This window comes from Nerophis ophidion, linkage group LG18 (assembly GCF_033978795.1).
Source record: "Nerophis ophidion isolate RoL-2023_Sa linkage group LG18, RoL_Noph_v1.0, whole genome shotgun sequence".
NCBI lineage: Eukaryota > Metazoa > Chordata > Actinopteri > Syngnathiformes > Syngnathidae > Nerophis > Nerophis ophidion.
In genome coordinates, this window is record NC_084628.1 from 49,074,877 (window position 1) to 49,098,577 (window position 23,701).

Below are 23,701 nucleotides of genomic sequence, written 5' to 3' on the forward strand. Positions count from 1 at the left end.
AAAGGCCAAAACACCAAATGAGTTCAGGGCACACAAATAATGACACATACTGTACCTAGACCTCATCAACCTGTACTGGGCCAGCCTAGGACAAAGGCCAAAACACCAAATGAGTCCAAGGCACACAAATGATGACACATACTGTACCTAGACCTCATCAACCTGTACTGGGCCAGCCTAGGACAAAGACCAAAACACCCAATGAGTCCAAGGCACACAAATGATGACACATACTGTACCTAGACCTCATCAACCTGTACTGGGCCAGCCTAGGACAAAGACCAAATACCCAGTGAGTCCAAGGCACACAAATGATGACATACTGTACCTAGACCTCATCAACCTGTGCTGGGCCAGCCTAGGACAAAGACCAAAACACCAAATGAGTCCAAGGCACACAAATGATGACACATACTGTACCTAGACCTCATCAACCTGTGCTGGGCCAGCCTAGGACAAAGGCCAAAACACCAAATGAGTCGAAGGCACACAAATAATGACACATACTGTACCTAGACCTCATCAACCTGTACTGGGCCAGCCTAGGACAAAGGCCAAAACACCAAATGAGTTCAGGGCACACAAATAATGACACATACTGTACCTAGACCTCATCAACCTGTACTGGGCCAGCCTAGGACAAAGACCAAAACACCCAATGAGTCCAAGGCACACAAATGATGACACATACTGTACCTAGACCTCATCAACCTGTACTGGGCCAGCCTAGGACAAAGACCAAAACACCCAATGAGTCCAAGGCACACAAATGATGACACATACTGTACCTAGACCTCATCAACCTGTACTGGGCCAGCCTAGGACAAAGACCAAAACACCCAATGAGTCCAAGGCACACAAATGATGACACATACTGTACCTAGACCTCATCAACCTGTACTGGGCCAGCCTAGGACAAAGACCAAAACACCCAATGAGTCCAAGGCACACAAATGATGACACATACTGTACCTAGACCTCATCAACCTGTACTGGGCCAGCCTAGGACAAAGACCAAATACCCAGTGAGTCCAAGGCACACAAATGATGACACATACTGTACCTAGACCTCATCAACCTGTGCTGGGCCAGCCTAGGACAAAAGCCAAAACACCAAATGAGTCCAGGGCACACAAATAATGACATATACTGTACCTAGACCTCATCAACCTGTACTGGGCCAGCCTAGGACAAAGACCAAATACCCAGTGAGTCCAAGGCACACAAATAATGACACATACTGTACCTAGACCTCATCAACCTGTGCTGGGCCAGCCTAGGACAAAGGCCCAAACTCCCAATGAGTCCAGGGCACACAAATAATGACACATACTGTACCTAGACCTCATCAACCTGTACTGGGCCAGCCTAGGACAAAGGCCAAAACACCAAATGAGTCCAAGGCACACAAATGATGACACATACTGTACCTAGACCTCATCGACCTGTACTGGGCCAGCCTAGGACAAAGACCAAAACACCCAATGAGTCCAAGGCACACAAATGATGACACATACTGTACCTAGACCTCATCAACCTGTGCTGGGCCAGCCTAGGACAAAGACCAAATACCCAGTGAGTCCAAGGCACACAAATGATGACATACTGTACCTAGACCTCATCAACCTGTGCTGGGCCAGCCTAGGACAAAGACCAAAACACCAAATGAGTCCAAGGCACACAAATGATGACACATACTGTACCTAGACCTCATCAACCTGTGCTGGGCCAGCCTAGGACAAAGGCCAAAACACCAAATGAGTCCAAGGCACACAAATAATGACACATACTGTACCTAGACCTCATCAACCTGTACTGGGCCAGCCTAGGACAAAGGCCAAAACACCAAATGAGTTCAGGGCACACAAATAATGACACATACTGTACCTAGACCTCATCAACCTGTACTGGGCCAGCCTAGGACAAAGACCAAAACACCCAATGAGTCCAAGGCACACAAATGATGACACATACTGTACCTAGACCTCATCAACCTGTACTGGGCCAGCCTAGGACAAAGACCAAAACACCCAATGAGTCCAAGGCACACAAATGATGACACATACTGTACCTAGACCTCATCAACCTGTACTGGGCCAGCCTAGGACAAAGACCAAATACCCAGTGAGTCCAAGGCACACAAATGATGACACATACTGTACCTAGACCTCATCAACCTGTGCTGGGCCAGCCTAGGACAAAAGCCAAAACACCAAATGAGTCCAGGGCACACAAATAATGACATATACTGTACCTAGACCTCATCAACCTGTACTGGGCCAGCCTAGGACAAAGACCAAATACCCAGTGAGTCCAAGGCACACAAATGATGACACATACTGTACCTAGACCTCATCAACCTGTGCTGGGCCAGCCTAAGACAAAAGCCAAAACACCAAATGAGTCCAGGGCACACAAATAATGACACATACTGTACCTAGACCTCATCAACCTGTGCTGGGCCAGCCTAGGACAAAGGCCAAAACACCCAATGAGTCCAAGGCACACAAATAATGACACATACTGTACCTAGACCTCATCAACCTGTGCTTGGCCAGCCTAGGACAAAAGCCAAAACACCAAATGAGTCCAGGGCACACAAATAATGACACATACTGTACCTAGACCTCATCAACCTGTACTGGGCCAGCCTAGGACAAAGGCCAAAACACCCAATGAGTCCAAGGCACACAAATAATGACACATACTGTACCTAGACCTCATCAACCTGTGCTGGGCCAGCCTAGGACAAAGACCAAAACACCAAATGAGTCCAGGGCACACAAATGATGACACATACTGTACCTAGACCTCATCAACCTGTACTGGGCCAGCCTAGGACAAAGACCAAAACACCAAATGAGTCCAGGGCACACAAATAATGACACATACTGTACCTAGACCTCATCAACCTGTGCTGGGCCAGCCTAGGACAAAGGCCAAAACACCAAATGAGTCCAGGGCACACAAATAATGACACATACTGTACCTAGACCTCATCAACCTGTACTGGGCCAGCCTAGGACAAAGGCCAAAACACCCAATGAGTCCAAGGCACACAAATAATGACACATACTGTACCTAGACCTCATCAACCTGTGCTGGGCCAGCCTAGGACAAAGGCCAAAACACCAAATGAGTCCAAGGCACACAAATAATGACACATACTGTACCTAGACCTCATCAACCTGTGCTGGGCCAGCCTAGGACAAAGGCCAAAACACCAAATGAGTCCAGGGCACACAAATGATGACACATACTGTACCTAGACCTCATCAACCTGTGCTGGGCCAGCCTAGGACAAAAGCCAAAACACCAAATGAGTCCAGGGCACACAAATGATGACACATACTGTACCTAGACCTCATCAACCTGTGCTGGGCCAGCCTAGGACAAAGGCCCAAACTCCCAATGAGTCCAAGGCACACAAATAATGACACATACTGTACCTAGACCTCATCAACCTGTGCTGGGCCAGCCTAGGACAAAGGCCAAAACACCAAATGAGTCCAAGGCACACAAATAATGACACATACTGTACCTAGACCTCATCAACCTGTACTGGGCCAGCCTAGGACAAAGACCAAATACCCAGTGAGTCCAAGGCACACAAATGATGACACATACTGTACCTAGACCTCATCAACCTGTGCTGGGCCAGCCTAGGACAAAAGCCAAAACACCAAATGAGTCCAGGGCACACAAATGATGACACATACTGTACCTAGACCTCATCAACCTGTACTGGGCCAGCCTAGGACAAAGGCCAAAACACCCAATGAGTCCAAGGCACACAAATAATGACACATACTGTACCCAGACCTCATCAACCTGTGCTGGGCCAGCCTAGGACAAAAGCCAAAACACCAAATGAGTCCAGGGCACACAAATAATGACATATACTGTACCTAGACCTCATCAACCTGTACTGGGCCAGCCTAGGACAAAGACCAAATACCCAGTGAGTCCAAGGCACACAAATGATGACACATACTGTACCTAGACCTCATCAACCTGTGCTGGGCCAGCCTAGGACAAAAGCCAAAACACCAAATGAGTCCAGGGCACACAAATGATGACACATACTGTACCTAGACCTCATCAACCTGTGCTGGGCCAGCCTAGGACAAAGGCCAAAACACCCAATGAGTCCAAGGCACACAAATAATGACACATACTGTACCTAGGCCTCATCAACCTGTGCTGGGCCAGCCTAGGACAAAAGCCAAAACACCAAATGAGTCCAGGGCACACAAATGATGACACATACTGTACCTAGACCTCATCAACCTGTACTGGGCCAGCCTAGGACAAAGGCCAAAACACCCAATGAGTCCAAGGCACACAAATAATGACACATACTGTACCTAGACCTCATCAACCTGTGCTGGGCCAGCCTAGGACAAAGGCCAAAACACCAAATGAGTCCAGGGCACACAAATAATGACACATACTGTACCTAGACCTCATCAACCTGTACTGGGATAGCCTAGGACAAAGGCCAAAACACCCAATGAGTCCAGGGCACACAAATAATGACACATACTGTACCTAGACCTCATCAACCTGTGCTGGGCCAGCCTAGGACAAAGGCCAAAACACCAAATGAGTCCAAGGCACACAAATAATGACACATACTGTACCTAGACCTCATCAACCTGTGCTGGGCCAGCCTAGGACAAAGACCAAAACACCAAATGAGTCCAGGGCACACAAATAATGACACATACTGTACCTAGACCTCATCAACCTGTGCTGGGCCAGCCTAGGACAAAGGCCAAAACACCAAATGAGTCCAGGGCACACAAATAATGACACATACTGTACCTAGACCTCATCAACCTGTACTGGGCCAGCCTAGGACAAAGGCCAAAACACCCAATGAGTCCAAGGCACACAAATAATGACACATACTGTACCTAGACCTCATCAACCTGTGCTGGGCCAGCCTAGGACAAAGGCCCAAACTCCCAATGAGTTCAGGGCACACAAATAATGACACATACTGTACCTAGACCTCATCAACCTGTACTGGGCCAGCCTAGGACAAAGGCCAAAACACCAAATGAGTCCAAGGCACACAAATGATGACACATACTGTACCTAGACCTCATCAACCTGTACTGGGCCAGCCTAGGACAAAGACCAAAACACCCAATGAGTCCAAGGCACACAAATGATGACACATACTGTACCTAGACCTCATCAACCTGTACTGGGCCAGCCTAGGACAAAGACCAAATACCCAGTGAGTCCAAGGCACACAAATGATGACATACTGTACCTAGACCTCATCAACCTGTGCTGGGCCAGCCTAGGACAAAGACCAAAACACCAAATGAGTCCAAGGCACACAAATGATGACACATACTGTACCTAGACCTCATCAACCTGTGCTGGGCCAGCCTAGGACAAAGGCCAAAACACCAAATGAGTCCAAGGCACACAAATAATGACACATACTGTACCTAGACCTCATCAACCTGTACTGGGCCAGCCTAGGACAAAGGCCAAAACACCAAATGAGTTCAGGGCACACAAATAATGACACATACTGTACCTAGACCTCATCAACCTGTACTGGGCCAGCCTAGGACAAAGACCAAAACACCCAATGAGTCCAAGGCACACAAATGATGACACATACTGTACCTAGACCTCATCAACCTGTACTGGGCCAGCCTAGGACAAAGACCAAAACACCCAATGAGTCCAAGGCACACAAATGATGACACATACTGTACCTAGACCTCATCAACCTGTACTGGGCCAGGCTAGGACAAAGACCAAATACCCAGTGAGTCCAAGGCACACAAATGATGACACATACTGTACCTAGACCTCATCAACCTGTGCTGGGCCAGCCTAGGACAAAAGCCAAAACACCAAATGAGTCCAGGGCACACAAATAATGACATATACTGTACCTAGACCTCATCAACCTGTACTGGGCCAGCCTAGGACAAAGACCAAATACCCAGTGAGTCCAAGGCACACAAATGATGACACATACTGTACCTAGACCTCATCAACCTGTGCTGGGCCAGCCTAAGACAAAAGCCAAAACACCAAATGAGTCCAGGGCACACAAATAATGACACATACTGTACCTAGACCTCATCAACCTGTGCTGGGCCAGCCTAGGACAAAGGCCAAAACACCCAATGAGTCCAAGGCACACAAATAATGACACATACTGTACCTAGACCTCATCAACCTGTGCTGGGCCAGCCTAGGACAAAAGCCAAAACACCAAATGAGTCCAGGGCACACAAATGATGACACATACTGTACCTAGACCTCATCAACCTGTACTGGGCCAGCCTAGGACAAAGGCCAAAACACCCAATGAGTCCAAGGCACACAAATAATGACACATACTGTACCTAGACCTCATCAACCTGTGCTGGGCCAGCCTAGGACAAAAGCCAAAACACCAAATGAGTCCAGGGCACACAAATGATGACACATACTGTACCTAGACCTCATCAACCTGTGCTGGGCCAGCCTAGGACAAAGGCCCAAACTCCCAATGAGTCCTGGGCACAGTAATGATGACACATACTGTACCTAGACCTCATCAACCTGTGCTGGGCCAGCCTAGGACAAAGACCAAAACACCAAATGAGTCCAGGGCACACAAATGATGACACATACTGTACCTAGACCTCATCAACCTGTACTGGGCCAGCCTAGGACAAAGACCAAAACACCAAATGAGTCCAGGGCACACAAATAATGACACATACTGTACCTAGACCTCATCAACCTGTGCTGGGCCAGCCTAGGACAAAGGCCAAAACACCAAATGAGTCCAGGGCACACAAATAATGACACATACTGTACCTAGACCTCATCAACCTGTGCTGGGCCAGCCTAGGACAAAAGCCAAAACACCAAATGAGTCCAGGGCACACAAATGATGACACATACTGTACCTAGACCTCATCAACCTGTACTGGGCCAGCCTAGGACAAAGGCCAAAACACCAAATGAGTCCAGGGCACACAAATGATGACACATACTGTACCTAGACCTCATCAACCTGTGCTGGGCCAGCCTAGGACAAAAGCCAAAACACCAAATGAGTCCAGGGCACACAAATGATGACACATACTGTACCTAGACCTCATCAACCTGTACTGGGCCAGCCTAGGACAAAGACCAAATACCCAGTGAGTCCAAGGCACACAAATGATGACACATACTGTACCTAGACCTCATCAACCTGTGCTGGGCCAGCCTAGGACAAAAGCCAAAACACCAAATGAGTCCAGGGCACACAAATGATGACACATACTGTACCTAGACCTCATCAACCTGTGCTGGGCCAGCCTAGGACAAAGACCAAATACCCAGTGAGTCCAAGGCACACAAATGATGACACATACTGTACCTAGACCTCATCAACCTGTGCTGGGCCAGCCTAGGACAAAAGCCAAAACACCAAATGAGTCCAGGGCACACAAATGATGACACATACTGTACCTAGACCTCATCAACCTGTGCTGGGCCAGCCTAGGACAAAGGCCAAAACACCCAATGAGTCCAAGGCACACAAATAATGACACATACTGTACCTAGACCTCATCAACCTGTGCTGGGCCAGCCTAGGACAAAGGCCAAAACACCAAATGAGTCCAAGGCACACAAATGATGACACATACTGTACCTAGACCTCATCAACCTGTGCTGGGCCAGCCTAGGACAAAAGCCAAAACACCAAATGAGTCCAGGGCACACAAATGATGACACATACTGTACCTAGACCTCATCAACCTGTACTGGGCCAGCCTAGGACAAAGGCCAAAACACCCAATGAGTCCAAGGCACACAAATAATGACACATACTGTACCCAGACCTCATCAACCTGTGCTGGGCCAGCCTAGGACAAAAGCCAAAACACCAAATGAGTCCAGGGCACACAAATAATGACATATACTGTACCTAGACCTCATCAACCTGTACTGGGCCAGCCTAGGACAAAGACCAAATACCCAGTGAGTCCAAGGCACACAAATGATGACACATACTGTACCTAGACCTCATCAACCTGTGCTGGGCCAGCCTAGGACAAAGGCCAAAACACCCAATGAGTCCAAGGCACACAAATAATGACACATACTGTACCTAGACCTCATCAACCTGTGCTGGGCCATTCTAGGACAAAAGCCAAAACACCAAATGAGTCCAGGGCACACAAATGATGACACATACTGTACCTAGACCTCATCAACCTGTACTGGGCCAGCCTAGGACAAAGGCCAAAACACCCAATGAGTCCAAGGCACACAAATAATGACACATACTGTACCTACACCTCATCAACCTGTGCTGGGCCAGCCTAGGACAAAGGCCCAAACTCCCAATGAGTCCTGGGCACAGTAATGATGACACATACTGTACCTAGACCTCATCAACCTGTGCTGGGCCAGCCTAGGACAAAGGCCCAAACTCCCAATGAGTCCTGGGCACAGTAATGATGACACATACTGTACCTAGACCTCATCAACCTGTGCTGGGCCAGCCTAGGACAAAGACCAAAACACCAAATGAGTCCAGGGCACACAAATAATGACACATACTGTACCTAGACCTCATCAACCTGTGCTGGGCCAGCCTAGGACAAAGGCCAAAACACCAAATGAGTCCAGGGCACACAAATAATGACACATACTGTACCTAGACCTCATCAACCTGTACTGGGCCAGCCTAGGACAAAGGCCAAAACACCCAATGAGTCCAAGGCACACAAATAATGACACATACTGTACCTAGACCTCATCAACCTGTGCTGGGCCAGCCTAGGACAAAAGCCAAAACACCAAATGAGTCCAGGGCACACAAATGATGACACATACTGTACCTAGACCTCATCAACCTGTACTGGGCCAGCCTAGGACAAAGGCCAAAACACCCAATGAGTCCAAGGCACACAAATAATGACACATACTGTACCTACACCTCATCAACCTGTGCTGGGCCAGCCTAGGACAAAGGCCCAAACTCCCAATGAGTCCTGGGCACAGTAATGATGACACATACTGTACCTAGACCTCATCAACCTGTGCTGGGCCAGCCTAGGACAAAGGCCCAAACTCCCAATGAGTCCTGGGCACAGTAATGATGACACATACTGTACCTAGACCTCATCAACCTGTGCTGGGCCAGCCTAGGACAAAGACCAAAACACCAAATGAGTCCAGGGCACACAAATAATGACACATACTGTACCTAGACCTCATCAACCTGTGCTGGGCCAGCCTAGGACAAAGGCCAAAACACCCAATGAGTCCAAGGCACACAAATAATGACACATACTGTACCTAGACCTCATCAACCTGTGCTGGGCCAGCCTAGGACAAAAGCCAAAACACCAAATGAGTCCAGGGCACACAAATGATGACACATACTGTACCTAGACCTCATCAACCTGTGCTGGGCCAGCCTAGGACAAAGGCCCAAACTCCCAATGAGTCCTGGGCACAGTAATGATGACACATACTGTACCTAGACCTCATCAACCTGTACTGGGCCAGCCTAGGACAAAGGCCAAAACACCCAATGAGTCCAGGGCACACAAATGATGACACATACTGTACCTAGACCTCATCAACCTGTGCTGGGCCAGCCTAGGACAAAGGCCCAAACTCCCAATGAGTCCAAGGCACACAAATAATGACACATACTGTACCTAGACCTCATCAACCTGTACTGGGCCAGCCTAGGACAAAGGCCCAAACTCCCAATGAGTCCAAGGCACACAAATAATGACACATACTGTACCTAGACCTCATCAACCTGTGCTGGGCCAGCCTAGGACAAAGGCCAAAACACCAAATGAGTCCAAGGCACACAAATAATGACACATACTGTACCTAGACCTCATCAACCTGTGCTGGGCCAGCCTAGGACAAAAGCCAAAACACCAAATGAGTCCAGGGCACACAAATGATGACACATACTGTACCTAGACCTCATCAACCTGTGCTGGGCCAGCCTAGGACAAAGGCCAAAACACCCAATGAGTCCAAGGCACACAAATAATGACACATACTGTACCTAGACCTCATCAACCTGTGCTGGGCCAGCCTAGGACAAAAGCCAAAACACCAAATGAGTCCAGGGCACACAAATGATGACACATACTGTACCTAGACCTCATCAACCTGTGCTGGGCCAGCCTAGGACAAAGGCCAAAACACCCAATGAGTCCAAGGCACACAAATAATGACACATAATGTACCTAGACCTCATCAACCTGTGCTGGGCCAGCCTAGGACAAAGGCCCAAACTCCCAATGAGTCCTGGGCACAGTAATGATGACACATACTGTACCTAGACCTCATCAACCTGTACTAGGCCAGCCTAGGACAAAGACCAAAACACCAAATGAGTCCAGGGCACACAAATAATGACACATACTGTACCTAGACCTCATCAACCTGTGCTGGGCCAGCCTAGGACAAAGGCCAAAACACCAAATGAGTCCAGGGCACACAAATAATGACACATACTGTACCTAGACCTCATCAACCTGTGCTGGGCCAGCCTAGGACAAAGACCAAAACACCAAATGAGTCCAAGGCACACAAATAATGACACATACTGTACCTAGACCTCATCAACCTGTGCTGGGCCAGCCTAGGACAAAGACCAAAACACCAAATGAGTCCAGGGCACACAAATAATGACACATACTGTACCTAGACCTCATCAACCTGTACTGGGCCAGCCTAGGACAAAGACCAAAACACCAAATGAGTCCAGGGCACACAAATAATGACACATACTGTACCTAGACCTCATCAACCTGTGCTGGGCCAGCCTAGGACAAAGGCCAAAACACCAAATGAGTCCAGGGCACACAAATAATGACACATACTGTACCTAGACCTCATCAACCTGTACTGGGCCAGCCTAGGACAAAGGCCAAAACACCCAATGAGTCCAAGGCACACAAATGATGACACATACTGTACCTAGACCTCATCAACCTGTGCTGGGCCAGCCTAGGACAAAGGCCAAAACACCAAATGAGTCCAGGGCACACAAATAATGACACATACTGTACCTAGACCTCATCAACCTGTACTGGGCCAGCCTAGGACAAAGGCCAAAACACCCAATGAGTCCAAGGCACACAAATAATGACACATACTGTACCTAGACCTCATCAACCTGTGCTGGGCCAGCCTAGGACAAAGGCCAAAACACCAAATGAGTCCAAGGCACACAAATAATGACACATTCTGTACCTAGACCTCATCAACCTGTGCTGGGCCAGCCTAGGACAAAAGCCAAAACACCAAATGAGTCCAGGGCACACAAATGATGACACATACTGTACCTAGACCTCATCAACCTGTACTGGGCCAGCCTAGGACAAAGGCCAAAACACCCAATGAGTCCAAGGCACACAAATAATGACACATACTGTACCTAGACCTCATCAACCTGTGCTGGGCCAGCCTAGGACAAAGGCCAAAACACCAAATGAGTCCAAGGCACACAAATGATGACACATACTGTACCTAGACCTCATCAACCTGTGCTGGGCCAGCCTAGGACAAAAGCCAAAACACCAAATGAGTCCAGGGCACACAAATGATGACACATACTGTACCTAGACCTCATCAACCTGTACTGGGCCAGCCTAGGACAAAGGCCAAAACACCCAATGAGTCCAAGGCACACAAATAATGACACATACTGTACCTACACCTCATCAACCTGTGCTGGGCCAGCCTAGGACAAAGGCCCAAACTCCCAATGAGTCCTGGGCACAGTAATGATGACACATACTGTACCTAGACCTCATCAATCTGTGCTGGGCCAGCCTAGGACAAAGGCCAAAACACCAAATGAGTCCAGGGCACACAAATAATGACACATACTGTACCTAGACCTCATCAACCTGTGCTGGGCCAGCCTAGGACAAAGGCCAAAACACCAAATGAGTCCAGGGCACACAAATGATGACACATACTGTACCTAGACCTCATCAACCTGTGCTGGGCCAGCCTAGGACAAAGGCCAAAACACCCAATGAGTCCAAGGCACACAAATAATGACACATACTGTACCTAGACCTCATCAACCTGTGCTGGGCCAGCCTAGGACAAAGACCAAAACACCAAATGAGTCCAGGGCACACAAATAATGACACATACTGTACCTAGACCTCATCAACCTGTACTGGGCCAGCCTAGGACAAAGACCAAAACACCAAATGAGTCCAGGGCACACAAATAATGACACATACTGTACCTAGACCTCATCAACCTGTACTGGGCCAGCCTAGGACAAAGGCCAAAACACCCAATGAGTCCAAGGCACACAAATAATGACACATACTGTACCTAGACCTCATCAACCTGTACTGGGCCAGCCTAGGACAAAGACCAAAACACCAAATGAGTCCAGGGCACACAAATAATGACACATACTGTACCTAGACCTCATCAACCTGTACTGGGCCAGCCTAGGACAAAGGCCAAAACACCCAATGAGTCCAAGGCACACAAATAATGACACATACTGTACCTAGACCTCATCAACCTGTGCTGGGCCAGCCTAGGACAAAGGCCCAAACTCCCAATGAGTCCTGAGCACAGTAATGATGACACATACTGTACCTAGACCTCATCAACCTGTGCTGGGCCAGCCTAGGACAAAGACCAAAACACCAAATGAGTCCAGGGCACACAAATAATGACACATACTGTACCTAGACCTCATCAACCTGTGCTGGGCCAGCCTAGGACAAAGGCCAAAACACCAAATGAGTCCAGGGCACACAAATAATGACACATACTGTACCTAGACCTCATCAACCTGTACTGGGCCAGCCTAGGACAAAGACCAAAACACCAAATGAGTCCAGGGCACACAAATAATGACACATACTGTACCTAGACCTCATCAACCTGTACTGGGCCAGCCTAGGACAAAGACCAAAACACCAAATGAGTCCAGGGCACACAAATGATGACACATACTGTACCTAGACCTCATCAACCTGTGCTGGGCCAGCCTAGGACAAAGACCAAAACACCAAATGAGTCCAGGGCACACAAATAATGACACATACTGTACCTAGACCTCATCAACCTGTGCTGGGCCAGCCTAGGACAAAGGCCAAAACACCAAATGAGTCCAGGGCACACAAATGATGACACATACTGTACCTAGACCTCATCAACCTGTACTGGGCCAGCCTAGGACAAAGGCCAAAACACCCAATGAGTCCAAGGCACACAAATAATGACACATACTGTACCTAGACCTCATCAACCTGTGCTGGGCCAGCCTAGGACAAAAGCCAAAACACCAAATGAGTCCAGGGCACACAAATGATGACACATACTGTACCTAGACCTCATCAAGCTGTGCTGGGCCAGCCTAGGACACAGACCAAAACACCCAATGAGTCCAGGGCACACAAATAATGACACATACTGTACCTAGACCTCATCAACCTGTACTGGGCCAGCCTAGGACAAAGGCCAAAACACCCAATGAGTCCAAGGCACACAAATAATGACACATACTGTACCTAGACCTCATCAACCTGTGCTGGGCCAGCCTAGGACAAAGGCCCAAACTCCCAATGAGTCCTGAGCACAGTAATGATGACACATACTGTACCTAGACCTCATCAACCTGTGCTGGGCCAGCCTAGGACAAAGACCAAAACACCAAATGAGTCCAGGGCACACAAATAATGACACATACTGTTCCTAGACCTCATCAACCTGTGCTGGGCCAGCCTAGGACAAAGGCCAAAACACCAAATGAGTCCAGGGCACACAAATAATGACACATACTGTACCTAGACCTCATCAACCTGTACTGGGCCAGCCTAGGACAAAGTCCAAAACACCAAATGAGTCCAGGGCACACAAATAATGACACATACTGTACCTAGACCTCATCAACCTGTGCTGGGCCAGCCTAGGACAAAGACCAAAACACCAAATGAGTCCAAGGCACACAAATAATGACACATACTGTACCTAGACCTCATCAACCTGTGCTGGGCCAGCCTAGGACAAAGGCCAAAACACCAAATGAGTCCAAGGCACACAAATAATGACACATACTGTACCTAGACCTCATCAACCTGTGCTGGGCCAGCCTAGGACAAAAGCCAAAACACCAAATGAGTCCAGGGCACACAAATGATGACACATACTGTACCTAGACCTCATCAACCTGTGCTGGGCCAGCCTAGGACAAAGACCAAAACACCAAATGAGTCCAGGGCACACAAATAATGACACATACTGTACCTAGACCTCATCAACCTGTACTGGGCCAGCCTAGGACAAAGACCAAAACACCAAATGAGTCCAGGGCACACAAATAATGACACATACTGTACCTAGACCTCATCAACCTGTACTGGGCCAGCCTAGGACAAAGGCCAAAACACCCAATGAGTCCAAGGCACACAAATAATGACACATACTGTACCTAGACCTCATCAACCTGTACTGGGCCAGCCTAGGACAAAGACCAAAACACCAAATGAGTCCAGGGCACACAAATAATGACACATACTGTACCTAGACCTCATCAACCTGTACTGGGCCAGCCTAGGACAAAGGCCAAAACACCCAATGAGTCCAAGGCACACAAATAATGACACATACTGTACCTAGACCTCATCAACCTGTGCTGGGCCAGCCTAGGACAAAGGCCCAAACTCCCAATGAGTCCTGAGCACAGTAATGATGACACATACTGTACCTAGACCTCATCAACCTGTGCTGGGCCAGCCTAGGACAAAGACCAAAACACCAAATGAGTCCAGGGCACACAAATAATGACACATACTGTACCTAGACCTCATCAACCTGTACTGGGCCAGCCTAGGACAAAGACCAAAACACCAAATGAGTCCAGGGCACACAAATAATGACACATACTGTACCTAGACCTCATCAACCTGTGCTGGGCCAGCCTAGGACAAAGACCAAAACACCAAATGAGTCCAAGGCACACAAATGATGACACATACTGTACCTAGACCTCATCAACCTGTGCTGGGCCAGCCTAGGACAAAGGCCAAAACACCAAATGAGTCCAGGGCACACAAATAATGACACATACTGTACCTAGACCTCATCAACCTGTACTGGGCCAGCCTAGGACAAAGACCAAAACACCAAATGAGTCCAGGGCACACAAATAATGACACATACTGTACCTAGACCTCATCAACCTGTGCTGGGCCAGCCTAGGACAAAGACCAAAACACCAAATGAGTCCAAGGCACACAAATAATGACACATACTGTACCTAGACCTCATCAACCTGTGCTGGGCCAGCCTAGGACAAAGACCAAAACACCAAATGAGTCCAGGGCACACAAATAATGACACATACTGTACCTAGACCTCATCAACCTGTGCTGGGCCAGCCTAGGACAAAGGCCAAAACACCAAATGAGTCCAGGGCACACAAATGATGACACATACTGTACCTAGACCTCATCAACCTGTACTGGGCCAGCCTAGGACAAAGGCCAAAACACCCAATGAGTCCAAGGCACACAAATAATGACACATACTGTACCTAGACCTCATCAACCTGTGCTGGGCCAGCCTAGGACAAAAGCCAAAACACCAAATGAGTCCAGGGCACACAAATGATGACACATACTGTACCTAGACCTCATCAAGCTGTGCTGGGCCAGCCTAGGACAAAGACCAAAACACCCAATGAGTCCAGGGCACACAAATAATGACACATACTGTACCTAGACCTCATCAACCTGTACTGGGCCAGCCTAGGACAAAGGCCAAAACACCCAATGAGTCCAAGGCACACAAATAATGACACATACTGTACCTAGACCTCATCAACCTGTGCTGGGCCAGCCTAGGACAAAGGCCCAAACTCCCAATGAGTCCTGAGCACAGTAATGATGACACATACTGTACCTAGACCTCATCAACCTGTGCTGGGCCAGCCTAGGACAAAGGCCCAAACTCCCAATGAGTCCTGAGCACAGTAATGATGACACATACTGTACCTAGACCTCATCAACCTGTGCTGGGCCAGCCTAGGACAAAGGCCAAAACACCAAATGAGTCCAGGGCACACAAATAATGACACATACTGTACCTAGACCTCATCAACCTGTACTGGGCCAGCCTAGGACAAAGACCAAAACACCAAATGAGTCCAGGGCACACAAATAATGACACATACTGTACCTAGACCTCATCAACCTGTGCTGGGCCAGCCTAGGACAAAGACCAAAACACCAAATGAGTCCAAGGCACACAAATAATGACACATACTGTACCTAGACCTCATCAACCTGTGCTGGGCCAGCCTAGGACAAAGGCCAAAACACCAAATGAGTCCAAGGCACACAAATAATGACACATACTGTACCTACACCTCATCAACCTGTGCTGGGCCAGCCTAGGACAAAAGCCAAAACACCAAATGAGTCCAGGGCACACAAATGATGACACATACTGTACCTAGACCTCATCAACCTGTACTGGGCCAGCCTAGGACAAAGGCCAAAACACCCAATGAGTCCAAGGCACACAAATAATGACACATACTGTACCTAGACCTCATCAACCTGTGCTGGGCCAGCCTAGGACAAAAGCCAAAACACCAAATGAGTCCAGGGCACACAAATGATGACACATACTGTACCTAGACCTCATCAAGCTGTGTTGGGCCAGCCTAGGACAAAGGCCCAAACTCCCAATGAGTCCTGGGCACAGTAATGATGACACATACTGTACCTAGACCTCATCAACCTGTGCTGGGCCAGCCTAGGACAAAGACCAAAACACCAAATGAGTCCAGGGCACACAAATGATGACACATACTGTACCTAGACCTCATCAACCTGTACTGGGCCAGCCTAGGACAAAGACCAAAACACCAAATGAGTCCAGGGCACACAAATGATGACACATACTGTACCTAGACCTCATCAACCTGTACTGGGCCAGCCTAGGACAAAGACCAAAACACCAAATGAGTCCAGGGCACACAAATGATGACACATACTGTACCTAGACCTCATCAACCTGTACTGGGCCAGCCTAGGACAAAGACCAAAACACCAAATGAGTCCAGGGCACACAAATGATGACACATACTGTACCTAGACCTCATCAACCTGTGCTGGGCCAGCCTAGGACAAAGGCCCAAACTCCCAATGAGTCCTGGGCACAGTAATGATGACACATACTGTACCTAGACCTCATCAACCTGTGCTGGGCCAGCCTAGGACAAAGACCAAAACACCAAATGAGTCCAGGGCACACAAATGATGTCACATACTGTACCTAGACCTCATCAACCTGTACTGGGCCAGCCTAGGACAAAGACCAAAACACCAAATGAGTCCAGGGCACACAAATGATGACACATACTGTACCTAGACCTCATCAACCTGTACTGGGCCAGCCTAGGACAAAGACCAAAACACCAAATGAGTCCAGGGCACACAAATGATGACACATACTGTACCTAGACCTCATCAACCTGTGCTGGGCCAGCCTAGGACAAAGGCCCAAACTCCCAATGAGTCCAAGGCACAGTAATGATGATGTGTTGTTTGGCGACCATCTTAGTGGTCAATGCCAATCCCATTTAAGAAGACGTCTCTCCAATATGTACTGATCTCATCCGGGAATACAAGATCCAGTCCTATTAGGCAAAACAAATATGGTCATCATCCCTGTGGAAGTTGCCCTCCCATGGGTCCTCCAGACCACCAAGCATCGACATGAGAGCCCGGGTTTCAGGATGTAATATGGGTTTATTTTCAGGGTTTTCCATTCTTTTGCTTTTCAGCACAAAGTCAGTCCCTCCGTGTTGGTGTCTGTGTTACTCTCTCTCGCGCTCTCGCTCCAGCTCCAACACCTCTCTCCTCCCAGCTGATGCCTTTTAACAGAGCGACAGGTGATTAGATAACCAGGCCCAGGTGGGCCATCTACGCACCTGTCGCTGATCTCGAAGCCGGTCCTGGCACACCCCGCTTTGCTGCAGGGCCGCAGGCCACGCCCCACTCCACAATCTCCAAGTATCCTTTTGATTAAGGAATTAAAAAAAAGTCCAAAATGGCCTTGTAAACTTGAGCATTTTTGGAAGCTGTAATGACTGCAAATGTGCATGTTTAGTTCAGGCAGTCGTCTTCAACAATCTTTTAGTTCAGGCAGTCGTCTTCAACAATCTTTTAGTTCAGGCAGTCGTCTTCAACAATCTTTTAGTTCAGGCAGTCGTCTTCAACAATCTTTTAGTTCAGGCAGTCGTCTTCAACAATCTTTTAGTTCAGGCAGTCGTCTTCAACAATCTTTTAGTTCAGGCAGTCGTCTTCAACAATCTTTTAGTTCAGGCAGTCGTCTTCAACAATCTTTTAGTTCAGGCAGTCGTCTTCAACAATCTTTTAGTTCAGGCAGTCGTCTTCAACAATCTTTTAGTTCAGGCAGTCGTCTTCAACAATCTTTTAGTTCAGGCAGTCGTCTTCAACAATCTTTTAGTTCAGGCAGTCGTCTTCAACAATCTCATTGCATTGCACCAAAGTGGCGGTGGCATCAAGCAGCCACCATTCATCACCGAATAGGACCTTCATCCAGTCATTCGTAGTCCACGATTGCTTTTCCTTGTCCTTTTTCTGTTTAGGCGTTAATGACGGCTTTCATTTAGTTTTTCTTTATTTTAATCCTTTTTGCTTTCGCAAGGATCCCAAATGTCTGCTATTTAGCAGAATTACGCTATTTTTCTAGCCAATGCGGTCATTTTTTCCGATGTCCGTAAAAAAAGGAGAACCAATCTGTATTGATGGAGTCAGGTTGATGAAGGTGGACCCCGACTTAAACAAGTTGAAAAACTTATTGGGGTGTTACCATTTAGTGGTCACCTGTACACAATATGTACTGTACTGTGCAATCTACTAATAAAAGTGTCAATCAATCAATCAATCAAAGGTTGCTGTGGTTGTGCGGGGGAGGGTCCAAGGACGAGGTTGTGCGGGGGAGGGTCCAAGGACGAGGTTGTGCGGGGGAGGGTCCAAGGACCAGGTTGTGCGGGGGAGGGTCCAAGGACGAAGTTGTGCGGGGGAGGGTCCAAGGACGAGGTTGTGCGGGGGAGGGTCCAAGGACGAGGTTGTGCGGGGGAGGGTCCAAGGACGAGGTTGTGCGGGGGAGGGTCCAAGGACGAGGTTGTGCGGGGGAGGGTCCAAGGACGAGGTTGTGCGGGGGAGGGTCCAAGGACGAGGTTGTGCGGGGGAGGGTCCAAGGACCAGGTTGTGCGGGGGAGGGTCCAAGGACGAAGTTGTGCGGGGGAGGGTCCAAGGACGAGGTTGTGCGGGGGAGGGTCCAAGGACGAGGTTGTGCGGGGGAGGGTCCAAGGACGAGGTTGTGCGGGGGAGGGTCCAAGGACGAGGTTGTGCGGGGGAGGGTCCAAGGACGAGGTCGTGCGGGGGAGGGTCCAAGGACGAGGTCGTGCGGGGGAGGGTCCAAGGACGAGGTTGTGCGGGGGAGGGTCCAAGGACGAGGTCGTGCGGGGGAGGGTCCAAGGACGAGGTTGTGCGGGGTAGGGTCCAAGGACGAGGTTGTGCGGGGGAGGGTCCAAGGACCAGGTTGTGCGGGGGAGGGTCCAAGGACCAGGTTGTGCGGTGGAGGGTCCAAGGACGAGGTCGTGCGGGGGAGGGTCCAAGGACGAGGTTGTGCGGGGGAGGGTCCAAGGACGAGGTTGTGCGGGGGAGGGTCCAAGGACGAGGTTGTGCGGGGGAGGGTCCAAGGACGAGGTCGTGCGGGGGAGGGTCCAAGGACGAGGTCGTGCGGGGGAGGGTCCAAGGACGAGGTCGTGCGGGGGAGGGTCCAAGGACGAGGTCGTGCGGGGGAGGGTCCAAGGACGAGGTCGTGCGGGGGAGGGTCCAAGGACGAGGTCGTGCGGGGTAGGGTCCAAGGACGAGGTCGTGCGGGGGAGGGTCCAAGGACGAGGTTGTGCGAGGGAGGGTCCAAGGACGAGGTTGTGCGGGGGAGGGTCCAAGGACGAGGTTGTGCGGGGGAGGGTCCAAGGACGAGGTTGTGCGGGGTAGGGTCCAAGGACGAGGTTGTGCGGGGGAGGGTCCAAGGACCAGGTTGTGCGGGGGAGGGTCCAAGGACGAGGTCGTGCGGGGGAGGGTCCAAGGACGAGGTCGTGCGGGGGAGGGTCCAAGGACGAGGTCGTGCGGGGGAGGGTCCAAGGACGAGGTCGTGCGGGGGAGGGTCCAAGGACGAGGTTGTGCGGGGGAGGGTCCAAGGACCAGGTTGTGCGGGGGAGGGTCCAAGGACGAGGTCGTGCGGGGGAGGGTCCAAGGACGAGGTCGTGCGGGGGAGGGTCCAAGGACGAGGTCGTGCGGGGGAGGGTCCAAGGACGAGGTCGTGCGGGGTAGGGTCCAAGGACGAGGTTGTGCGAGGGAGGGTCCAAGGACGAGGTTGTGCGGGGGAGGGTCCAAGGACGAGGTTGTGCGGGGGAGGGTCCAAGGACGAGGTTGTGCGGGGGAGGGTCCAAGGACGAGGTTGTGCGGGGGAGGGTCCAAGGACGAGGTTGTGCGGGGGAGGGTCCAAGGACGAGGTTGTGCGGGGGAGGGTCCAAGGACGAGGTTGTGCGGGGGAGGGTCCAAGGACGAGGTTGTGCGGGGGAGGGTCCAAGGACGAGGTTGTGCGGGGGAGGGTCCAAGGACCAGGTTGTGCGGGGGAGGGTCCAAGGACGAGGTCGTGCGGGGGAGGGTCCAAGGACGAGGTCGTGCGGGGGAGGGTCCAAGGACGAGGTCGTGCGGGGGAGGGTCCAAGGACGAGGTCGTGCGGGGGAGGGTCCAAGGACGAGGTTGTGCGGGGGAGGGTCCAAGGACCAGGTTGTGCGGGGGAGGGTCCAAGGACGAGGTCGTGCGGGGGAGGGTCCAAGGACGAGGTCGTGCGGGGGAGGGTCCAAGGACGAGGTCGTGCGGGGGAGGGTCCAAGGACGAGGTCGTGCGGGGTAGGGTCCAAGGACGAGGTCGTGCGAGGGAGGGTCCAAGGACGAGGTTGTGCGGGGGAGGGTCCAAGGACGAGGTTGTGCGGGGGAGGGTCCAAGGACGAGGTTGTGCGGGGGAGGGTCCAAGGACGAGGTTGTGCGGGGGAGGGTCCAAGGACCAGGTTGTGCGGGGGAGGGTCCAAGGACGAGGTCGTGCGGGGTAGGGTCCAAGGACGAGGTCGTGCGGGGGAGGGTCCAAGGACGAGGTCGTGCGAGGGAGGGTCCAAGGACGAGGTTGTGCGGGGGAGGGTCCAAGGACGAGGTTGTGCGGGGGAGGGTCCAAGGACGAGGTTGTGCGGGGGAGGGTCCAAGGATGAGGTTGTGCGGGGGAGGGTCCAAGGACGAGGTTGTGCGGGGGAGGGTCCAAGGACCAGGTTGTGCGGGGGAGGGTCCAAGGACGAGGTCGTGCGGGGGAGGGTCCAAGGACGAGGTCGTGCGGGGGAGGGTCCAAGGATGAGGTTGTGCGAGGGAGGGTCCAAGGACGAGGTTGTGCGGGGGAGGGTCCAAGGACCAGGTTGTGCGGGGGAGGGTCCAAGGACCAGGTTGTGCGGGGGAGGGTCCAAGGACCAGGTTGTGCGGGGGAGGGTCCAAGGACGAGGTTGTGCGGGGGAGGGTCCAAGGACGAGGTTGTGTGGGGGAGGGTCCAAGGACGAGGGAAATGAGATGTTGTTGTGGAGGGAGAGTTAAAGTTGTCCCTTGGAGAGGACAGAGCTGCACATTCAGCTTGTTGTGTTTGTCAAATGCATGAAGACAAAGTGTTCATTTGTCTGAGCCTCCATTTTTGCAACATTACAGTTTGTTTGCTTGATGTTGGTCGCTTGCGTTGGCTTTTGGGGGCGCTGGGAACTGAGAGACTGTACAGTGCGACAAATGTCAGCGGCTTTGCTACATTTTTGCCAGCAAACGTGTCCTTAACATCCTGGGATTTTTAGGTACTTGTGTGTTTAACGTGTTAATATAGTCTTGAATTGCTAAATATTGCGTCGTGACTTTCTTCTGAAATAACACTTACAGATTTTGCAATTGGCAAGCTCACAACTTATTTCAACACATTGTGGAACGCTGTCCCGCTTGGATGTGGGGATGAAGAGTTTTTAGAATTGGTCGTAGTTAAAAAAAAGAAGCCGACGATGGGAAAGTGCAAAGGTTTGTTGTCATTGAAACAGCGTCACATGCAAAGAAAACAGATTGAGAAATAAAAGTACAAACTGCCTGCTAAGTCATGTTCAGAAGTTACTGTGATCAAGGCTGCTTGCTCAAATGCAGAGAATAATTTCGCCACACCTAGTCTGTGTGTGTGTGTGTGTGTGTGTGTGTGTGTGTGTGTGTGTGTGTGTGTGTGTGTGTGTGTGTGTGGCGTGTGTGTGTGTGTGTGTGCGTGTGTGTGTGTGTGTGTGTGTGTGTGTGTGTGTGTGTGTGTGTGTGTGTGTGTGTGTGACAATCATTGCTACTTGAACTTGAACTTTACTACTCTTGCTAAGTAATAATATGGCAGATTGCTGTTGACCAGTAGATTCATCTTTCATGATTACAAATGCGGTGAGGTGGCGACTTGTCCAGGTGTACCCCGCCTACCGCCCAAATGCAGCACCCCCGCGATCCCAAAAGGGACAAGCGGTAGGAAATGGATGGATTTTAATCGTGATTTACAACACTGAACCCATTAACTTGCAGTAATAATAATAATAATACATTTTATTTGATATAGCACTTTTCTGAGCACTCAAAGACACTTTACAAGATAAAAAAGAATTAAAATATAGAACAATTTTAAGTAATAATATAAAATACAGGAAATATAGAAGCAGTGAATTGTAAAACAGGTAATAAATAACACAGGACAATTCTGAGACAGGACATTACAAGACACAGAACACTAATCACAGGTTCAAAGCAGATCTGTGCTGCATGGCCAAAGTTGCCTAAAAAGCACTTTTAAGTATGATCCTGGATTTATTTAGACTACACGTAATTAAAGGCTTCATGTTACAATTGAACCAGCGAGCTTGTAGCAGACAAAGACTTTACCAAGTCACTCCCTCGTTCAACAAAATATTACTTTTTACAATTGCAATATTTCTAATCATAATTATGTCATTATTCTTCCATTTATATGAAACTTCAAAATTGATCTTTGAATACATAAAAACACTAGCCGTAGGGCTAGTTTCTTAAAATTTGCATTTCTTCAGAATTTCTATGTAAGAAATGCATGTCGAGGCATCTTAAAAATGCTGAAGTATGTTCAACTTCTGGGGCTCTGCCCTCTGAGCCCCTCAATGATTCCTTTTTTCAGATCTGTGCTGAGTTCCTTTGACTTTCCCATTCTGCCGTTTGTAAGCGAGTCTAATGACGGCCTCACATGAGCCCTACTATGACTGCCTCACATGAGCCCTACTTCAATGTGCTCAGAGAAATCAACAATCATAATCGCTCACATGAAGTTTAGAGGCCAGGAAGCTACTTTGATTTGATTGTCATTTTTCTACCTCACCAAAATTTATCATTTATGTTGCTGTATGTATACTTTTGATCGCTCACATTTTCAGTAGAGCCGTAATAAATTCATAAAAGAAGCAAACTTCATGAATGTTTTTTGTGAGCAACAAGTATGTGCTCCAATCACTACATCACCAAAACATAAGAATGATTGTA

The 23,701-nt window shown here is 49.7% G+C and overlaps 1 protein-coding gene across 1 annotated transcript in view; it reads left to right on the forward strand.

Moving 5' to 3' along the window:
• pipox (pipecolic acid oxidase) overlaps positions 1-23,701 on the forward strand; it is a 58,087-nt gene that overhangs the window by 32,052 nt on the left and 2,334 nt on the right. The gene's annotated exons all lie outside the window — the stretch shown is intronic.